This window comes from Eubalaena glacialis, chromosome 10, assembly GCF_028564815.1.
Source record: "Eubalaena glacialis isolate mEubGla1 chromosome 10, mEubGla1.1.hap2.+ XY, whole genome shotgun sequence".
Lineage (NCBI taxonomy): Eukaryota > Metazoa > Chordata > Mammalia > Artiodactyla > Balaenidae > Eubalaena > Eubalaena glacialis.
In genome coordinates, this window is record NC_083725.1 from 79,838,685 (window position 1) to 79,847,330 (window position 8,646).

Sequence of the window (8,646 nt, forward strand, 5' to 3'; positions counted from 1 at the left end):
CCTCCCCCCATATCTAACACGTTAAATAAGATACACTTTTAGCCAAGAGTAAAGCCGAGAGGTTTTTCAACTTGTTAGCTTTTGAAGTCCTCTTAACTGTTTAATTTTGCTTTAATCTCTTTTGAAAATTTTTAGGTATTTTTATTTAGCTGCCAAGATCTATGAAACACAATTATAGAGACTCTCCTTTAAAGCTTTGGCATTCAGTATGGCTGACTGCTACAAAAATAAAAACATGGTTGGTGAAGTTTGAAATAAGGACGCCCTTCTTTAACACATTTGAATAATCATTTGATCTGGAAATTATTTCATCCTTTATAAAAAAAAGTCTTTTAATTTTCAAAATAGATGGCGTCTTATTGCCCTAGCAAAATAAAATATATTCTGATCTCATTTTCATAGAAATAACTCAGAGATTGTTTGGAAAACTACTTTCTATATTAAAAACAAGCATTTCTTCCTTTAATGGGCCAAAGCCAGCCTTTTTTTAGTGTCAGAGTGGCTTCAGAATTTCTTTTCCTTTGGCCTGTTGCTGAGGTGGCAAGGGTAACCATTGAGAAACAAAAGAATAGAGACATTTTAGGATGGAAAGAGCATTCTTACAAATAAGGCAAAATTTTTCACTTGTTATAGTTCTTTTTCTTTCCTCACTACAAGAGAGAAAAAAAGTCAATCCCTAGTCTACCAGTAGGCTAGTAATTCCTTAGATCATAATAAAAGTAATGTGCCCTTTAAAACCAATATTTTCTAGAATTGAAGTCCAAAGTTATGTGTGCAATTCCCTCCTCTGCTGCTAGGTGGCAATTAATGCCTTGGAGAGAAAAAATCCCCACCCACCCCTTCCCCCTTCACCTTCCCCACCCAGAAAGATACGTGCATTTTCTTTTCCTTAAGGTAAGAATTCTCTTAAGGATAATATTCTCTTTCCTGCTTTGTTTTGTCCAAGTGAATTTACATTCACCTTTTCCTTTCATTGTTAAGAATAACACATACAAATCCAACACAAACTGCTATAGCTAGGGAAGAATAGATCATATCTCTTAAAGAGGGTGGTTTCCAAACAGAGTGTATGTTCATGAGTGATATAGAGTAGGAAGTTGCTATAATTTCCCTGCAGAGTTTTGTTTTTCTCAATTTTAGTAAAGAAAAATTTCCTGTGAAAGGAATTACAATTGGCCCACGTTAACATTATGCCAAATGTTATATAATTAAATAGAAAATAAAAATGAAGAAAGAAAATAATTTTAAAGACCTAAAAGCAATTTCAGTGTGGTGAAACTGCTTTTCCAAGTGAACTATAGGAAAAACAATGAAAGAATTCTTCATAAGAGTCACAGAGCGGTACTATATAAAAAATGTATTTATAAGTCTAGTGAATCTGGTCTACATCCTTTTAAAATATGTTTAATCGAGGACGTTGCTTTTCATGACCTTTTTTGCCAAAAAAGTATATGTAGTGGGTGTTTGTTTTATATAAAATTCAAAATATCAAATCCCTGTTCAAAGAAGACTCTCAGTTTGGGTCTTAAACCAAAGAGACTCTCCCCAGGCTGAACTTAATGAAGCTGAACACCAAAAAAGAAAAGCTGCTTCTGGCGTTCTAGGCCTTCCCTGCATCCAGATGGCCTGTCTGTAGCCTAGCCAGAGCCAAACCCTTCCTGCTGCTGGCCTTGGATGACAGCCCCAGGCTACACCAGCTTCCATACCCTTTTAACTCTTCAGTGTCCAAGATTTTTAAGAAAAGATGGGACTTCCAATGTGAATTGGGCTGAAAGGGTAAATCAAGTTTTCAGCTTGAAGTTTAGTTTACAAAATTTTTATCCACATCCCCTCCTCCCTCCCCTCCCATAGGCTCCCTCCCACAGTAGCTCAGTCAGCCAACTGGCATCAGAGGAGCACCGTTTGGAAGACAGTGTGTGTGTGGGCAGCCTGCAGGTGAGGACAGAGCTGCCAAGGCAGACCATGCGGTTTGTCCTGTGCCTACACCCAATACCTGACTTGTGCCTTTCCAGAGCATTTGTATACACACAGCAGTCCTGCTGTTTAGGGTGGGGGTAATTTCAAAAAGTATTTTTTAAAATAACTCGTTCACTAGACTTAAGTTCAGCAAACAAGAGTGCATAAATGGGAGATATAAAATGACCATGCATGGATTTAAGTGAGAACATCTCTGAAGTCGTTGTACCAGAAAAACAAACCTACTCTGTTTTAAAAGTATCCTTGGAAGTCTTTCTAGTGGCAGCCATTGTTTTCATCTTGGGTTTTCAAAGGTTTGGGAATTTCACCAGAAGGTAATACACAAAGCAAACTTTACACTTGAAGGTAGAATTTCCCTATGGTTTTGCTTTTCTCCACGTAGAGAGATGTAATTAACTGATTTGTAAGGGTGCTTCTCTGTTGGCCAGAATAGATATTTTCAGATGAAAGCCTATGTCACTTTCCTTCTTATTTTTGAATCTCATTTCTTAGTTGTGTGCTCACCGTTATTTTTAATTATTATTATTATGCCTGTTGCCAAGCCATTCCACTTTCCACAGAGTTGATTAGAGACCTGAGAAATCCAGGCCAACATAAAGTCCTGGTTTCCAGATCAGACTACATGAACAAAGAAAAACAAAAACAAAAACAGCAAAAGTGCTAGTTTTTACAACACTCTTAAAGAAAACAAAATTAAAAAGTCCGAAAAGGAGCCTAGAGCTGTAGAGAATGGAGTTTAAAAACAGGAACCCACAAACCGGTTTGCAGGGCAGAAATAGAGACACAGATGTAGAGAACAAACGTATGGACACCAAGCGGGGGGAAGTGGCAGGAGGGGGGTGGGGGGTGTGTGATGAACTGGGAGATTGGGATTGACATGTATACACTGATGTGTATAAAATTGATGACTAATAAGAACCTGCTGTATAAAAAAGTAAATAAAATTGTAAAATTAAAAAAAAACAAAAAACAAAACAGGAACCCACAGAAGGAAGAATGAAAGGATTAAAAAAACCATAGAGTACTGAGATGAAAATAAAGTATATAAAAGAGAGAATAAAAGTAGATCTGATATATCTGTTGCTTTGCAGCGTTTAGCCTGGAGTGCTGGGTGGCTCCTCCGGGCAGCAGAACCGCTCTCAACAGCTGACATAAAAGGCCACTCTGGCACCTGCTTCCGGTTTGTGGCTTCAGAACCAAAACCCTTCCCTTGACCCTCTCCATCCGCCTAGCTCTGTTAAGACCTTCACTCCCCTGGTTTCAGCTTTATTACTTGCTTCTCCGCATTTGCCTGGCTCTCAAATGCAGAAGGTTGTCTTCTGTGCCATGACCTTGTCTCTTTGCAACTGAGATGATGAAAATTGGGACTCGCCATCCAGCTATGTTGTCTCAGGCCATCTTGGGCAATATTCCTCCCCGTTGGACCCAGTCCTCAGGATTCTCCCTTCTGTGAAAAACACAGTGAGCTAGACAGGCATTTAGGAAAGATTTGTCCTCAGGGGGGATAGGATATCACTTCTGGTTCAATGCACATTTCCAGAAAATAAGCTGAGATCATCTAAATGCAGAAAGAGCAAAAAGGTCCATCAGTTCTGAACATAAATGTCTAATAACTGATAATAATAACTGATGGATTGCAACTGGATTTTCACAGAACAATAAAATACTACTCCCACCAGAAAGTAAATGTGAGAAAAAAATTTCAAAGGAAAAAAAGAAACTAACACATGGAGTTAGATGTCAACTTTTCCTCTTAGAAAATCTGAAGAAAAGTCAAATTAAAGGGGAACATCGTTTAGAATAAGTCATCTAACGTTAGTTTAATGCTCTTTTTTTTTTTAAATGTGCATTTTATTTCTGAGAAAAGAATTTTACTTCCCTTTTCAATTTGAGGAGGGGGGCAAAAACTTGGGAGCATCATTCCTGTGTTCTAGTGTCAAAAGAAAATTGTTGGCATGAGAAATGTTATGAATTTATGAAAAACAATAGTTTTCTCCCCTAATTAGAATGTTGTTTTTCACTGTTTTTCCCCATCACCAAGAGAGTATATGTATAAAAACCCAGCATCCTTGCATACAACCCTTTGACTAGATTTCACAACTCTAGTTCTATGCTAATAAGAAGTCTTTATTTAGTTTCAGTCTTTCCAAATAAGCCTGTAAGTTTCTGAAGCAGCACATACCAGTTTGGTCCTCTCTGTCCTCTCTCCCTTGACCCCCGGCTGAAACCTGGCCTGTTCACCTAAAAAGGTGAAGCTAGACCCTGTTCTACAGAGCATTTTTGTCTTTATGGGGCCCCATAAAACCATGGGGACTCGACTCCAGCCCAGCGAGGAGATAGAGACTGGCCGCCATCTAGTTCAGCTGGCTCAAGAGAAGTCAGCTTCCTCGTCCTCTCACAGACAGTTCCTTCCGTGCTGACCTTTGACTAACTGGCAGGGCTCTTGAGCTCTGACCCTGCTTCCTCTCTGCCCACGCTCTTTTTCCCCACACTGTCAATCGGTCCTTCTTGGAAGGGGGAAGAGCCTGAGGAAAAGGTGCTGGGAAGAGGAAAAGTGGAAGTCCTGACATTCAAGCCCCTAAGGATTATTTTCCCCTCCTTGATTAAGGTTTACTGTTCATTTAAATGGATATCAACACAAGACTTGCAAAATTTGGAAGGAAATCCAGAAAAGAGGGGATATATGTATACGTATAGCTGATTCACTTTGCCGTACAGCAAAAACTAACACAACATTGTAAAACAACTATACCCCAATAAAAAATTAATTAAAAAAAAAAGACTTGCAAAATTTGCAGAAACAGAGAATTTAGCGTGTTCTATGCATCAGGGTAGATAGCTTACATATTTCAGGAGACTATGTTAGCCCTTCTGCAAATATCCCATAGTATTTTATTTATTTTTTTCAACACATGGACTTTTTTAAACGGAAGTATAGTTGATTTACAATGTTGTGTTAGTTTCAAGTATACAGCAAAGCAACACATGGACTTTGCTGGGACACAATTCAGTCCATAATATTACTTAATACAGTGGCAAAGATACAATTCCACATGCTTTCTGGTCATAAGCTAGGTGGTTTCACTCTGTTATCTAATTACAAACTCACCAACAGGCAAATTTTGATCTTATTTTTAAATAGACACTTTATTATATACACAGGTGATAAAATCCCAGACTTACTATTAGGCACATAAATATACACCCTGCTAAATATTTAATATTATCAAACTTGCACAGCTTGAGCATCCTGTAGTCTTTTAAAAACGCCATGTTTAATGCAACTTTTTGCAAACATTTTGCTTTCCTTTTATAATTATTATGATCTGTAGTTTCACTGTGTAGAAATAGATTCCAGGAAAAATTACAATGCATGTAGACAATGATCAAATAGCTTAAAGAATTTGATACTGGGGCTTCCCTGGTGGCGCAGTGGTTAAGAATCTGCCCGCCAATTCAGGGGACACGGGTTCAAGCCTTGGTCTAGGAAGATCCCACATACCACAGAGCAACTAAGCCCATGTGCCACCCACAACTACTGTGCCTGCACTCTAGAGCCCACCAGCCACAACTACTGAGCCTGTGTGTCACAACTACTGAGGCCAGCGCGCCTAGAGCCTGTGCTCCGCAACAAGAGAAGCCACTGCAATGAGAAGCCCACGCACTGCAATGAAGAGTAGACCCCGCTTGTCGCCACTAGAGAAAGCCTGCACGCAGCAAAGAAGACCCAATGCAGCCAAAAATAAATAAATAAAATAAATAAATTTATTTTTTAAAAAAGAATTTGATGCTAAAGCTTTTAAAAATGCAAATGACTTATCTCATAATCATTTAATTTTGAAAGAGACCCAAACAATAAATACTGAAGACCATCCATACCATGTTTAAAAAAATTTTTTAAAGGTAAAGAATATAGAGGAACAATCGTAAAATTGTAAAAGTCCCTTTACAATTGTAAAAGCAAAGATCTGGTTGTATTTTCCTGATTTTTCTTCCCCTTTGATGACTTCACTGATGGTGCCTCAGCTGCATGTATGGCATCTCTCCTCCTGCTGACTTTGTACAAAAAAATTCCCTCCCTCATTTGGGGATGTTTGTAACCCTTTCATCTAGCCCACTCTATTTACCTTCCAAAAGCTGGCATTCAGCTGAAACCAGAGGAAAAAAAGTCTTTTCCCAGTTTGTTGGCAACTTGTTGAAGGCAATTGACTGCTTTTCAATAGAAAACATTTCCTTCCCCTATCGTGTCACCTCTACCCCTTAAAACACTTTCCAGAGCTCTGGCTGAGCCCTCCCTCGACTGCCAAACAATGGTTTCCTTTTAAATAAAGCAGCTGGTGTCATACATAGGTATTTTCTTAAGAAAAGAATCATTGATTTCCACCCATAATGTATGCATAGTAAAGAGCACCACAGAACTGGAAGGGGCTTCCCAATTCAATCCCACCCATGAATTTTACAGGGGAGGAAACTGAGACCCAGGGAAGTAAGGGTATAGTTCAATTTCTAGATCAAGGATTCCTCCCTTTTTCTGTAACATGGACCACCTTGTCAGACTGGTGAAGCCTGTGGATTCCCTCTCAGAATAATGTTTTTTTTTTTTTTGTTGTTTTTTTTAAAGGAATTCCTTTATTTTTATTATTTATTTATTTATTTATTTATTTTTGGCTGTGTTGGGTCTTCGTTTCTGTGCAAGGGCTTTCTCTAGTTGCGGCAAGTGGGGGCCACTCTTCATCGCGGTGCACGGGCCTCTCACTATCGCGGCCTCTCTTGTTGCGGAGCACAAGCTCCAAACGCGCAGGCTCAGTAGTTGTGGCTCACGGGCCTAGTTGCTCCGCGGCATGTGGGATCTTCCCAGACCAGGGCTCGAACCCGTGTCCCCTGCATTGGCAGGCAGATTCTCAACCACTGCGCCACCAGGGAAGCCCAGAATAATGTTTTTAAGAACATAAAATAATGTACAGTACATGAAGATGGACCCCTTCCTTATATCATGTACAAAAATTAACTCAAAATGGATCAAAATCCTAAACGTAAGAGCCAAAACGATACAATTCTTAGAAGACATAAAAGTAAACCTTATGACTGTAGATTAGGTAATGGTTTCTTTTGTCTTTTTATTTTATTTTATTTTAAATTTATTTATTTTATTTATATTTATTTTTGGCTGCGTTGGGTCTTCATTGCTGCGTGCGGGCTTTCTCTAGTTGCGGTGAGCGGGGGCTACTCTTTGTTGCAGTGTGTGGGCTTCTCACTGCGGTGGCTTCTCTTGTTGTGGAGCACAGGCTCTAGGCGCACAGGCTTCAGCAGTTGTGGCACACGGGCTTCAGCAGTTGTGGCACGTGGGCTCAGTAGTTGTGGCTTGCGGGCTCTAGAGTGTAGGCTCAGTAGTTGTGGCACACGGGCTTAGTTGCTCCGCAGCATGTGGGATCTTCCCGGATCAGGGCTCAAACCCGTGTCCCCTGCATTGGCAGGTGGATTCTTAACCACTGTGCCACCAGGGAAGCCCCTCTTTTGTCTTTTTAAAAACATCTTTATTGAAATATAATTCATATGCCACAAAATTCATCTATTTAAGGTATGTACAGTTTTAGTACATTTACAGAGTTGTACAACCATCACCATGATCTAATTTTAGAATCTAACTTTTTTTTTTTTAAACAATAAGGAGGATTTATTGGTTCATGTACAGGGATAATCAAACAATGACACCAAGGTCTGGATTTTTCTAAGCATGTCTGTTCTTTTCTTCTGCCATTTTTTTTCTGAAGAAAAATTAGATCTGATAAGGGACTTGTATCCAGAATAAAGAACTCTTGCAGCTCAATAATTAAAGACAAATGATCTAATTAAAGAATGGGCAAAAGATTTGAATAGGCATTTCTCCAAAGAAGACATACCATGACCCATGGCCCATAACCGTGTGAAAAAGTGCTCAGCATCATTAACCATTAGGGAAATGAAAAGCAAAACCACAATGAGATACCACTTCATACCCGCTAGGATGGCTGTAATCAGAAAGCCATGCAATAACGAGTTGGAGAGGATATTGAGAAATTGGAACCCTCAAACACTGCTGGTGATGATATAAAATGGTGCAACCACTTTGGAAAACAGTCTGGCAATTCTTCAAAAGGTTAAACACAGAGTTGCCATATGACCCAGCAATTCCACTCCTAGGTATAAACCCATTAGAAATGAAAACATAGCATATATCTATACAAACATTTGCACATGAATGCTCATAGCATTTCAGCTATTATTCATGATAGCTGAAAAGTGGAAACAACCTAAATGTCCATCAATATGAATAAACAAAATATGGTATAGCCATGCAATGAAATATTAGATGACAATAAAAAGAAATGAAGTCCTGGTACATGATACAACTTGGGTGAACCTTAAAAACATGCTAAGTGAGAGAAGCCAGTCACAAAAGACTCATATTGTATGATCCCATTTATATGAAAGGTCCAGAATAGGCAAATTTATAAAGACAGAAAATATATTAGTGGTTGCCAAGGGCTGAGGGATAGAGAGGAAAAGAGTAGGCAGTGACTGCTATTGAGTACAAGTTTCTTGTGGTGATGAAAATATTCTAAACTTAGATTATAGTGATGGTTGCAGAATTCTGTGATTATATTAAAGCCTTTGAATTGTGCACTTTAA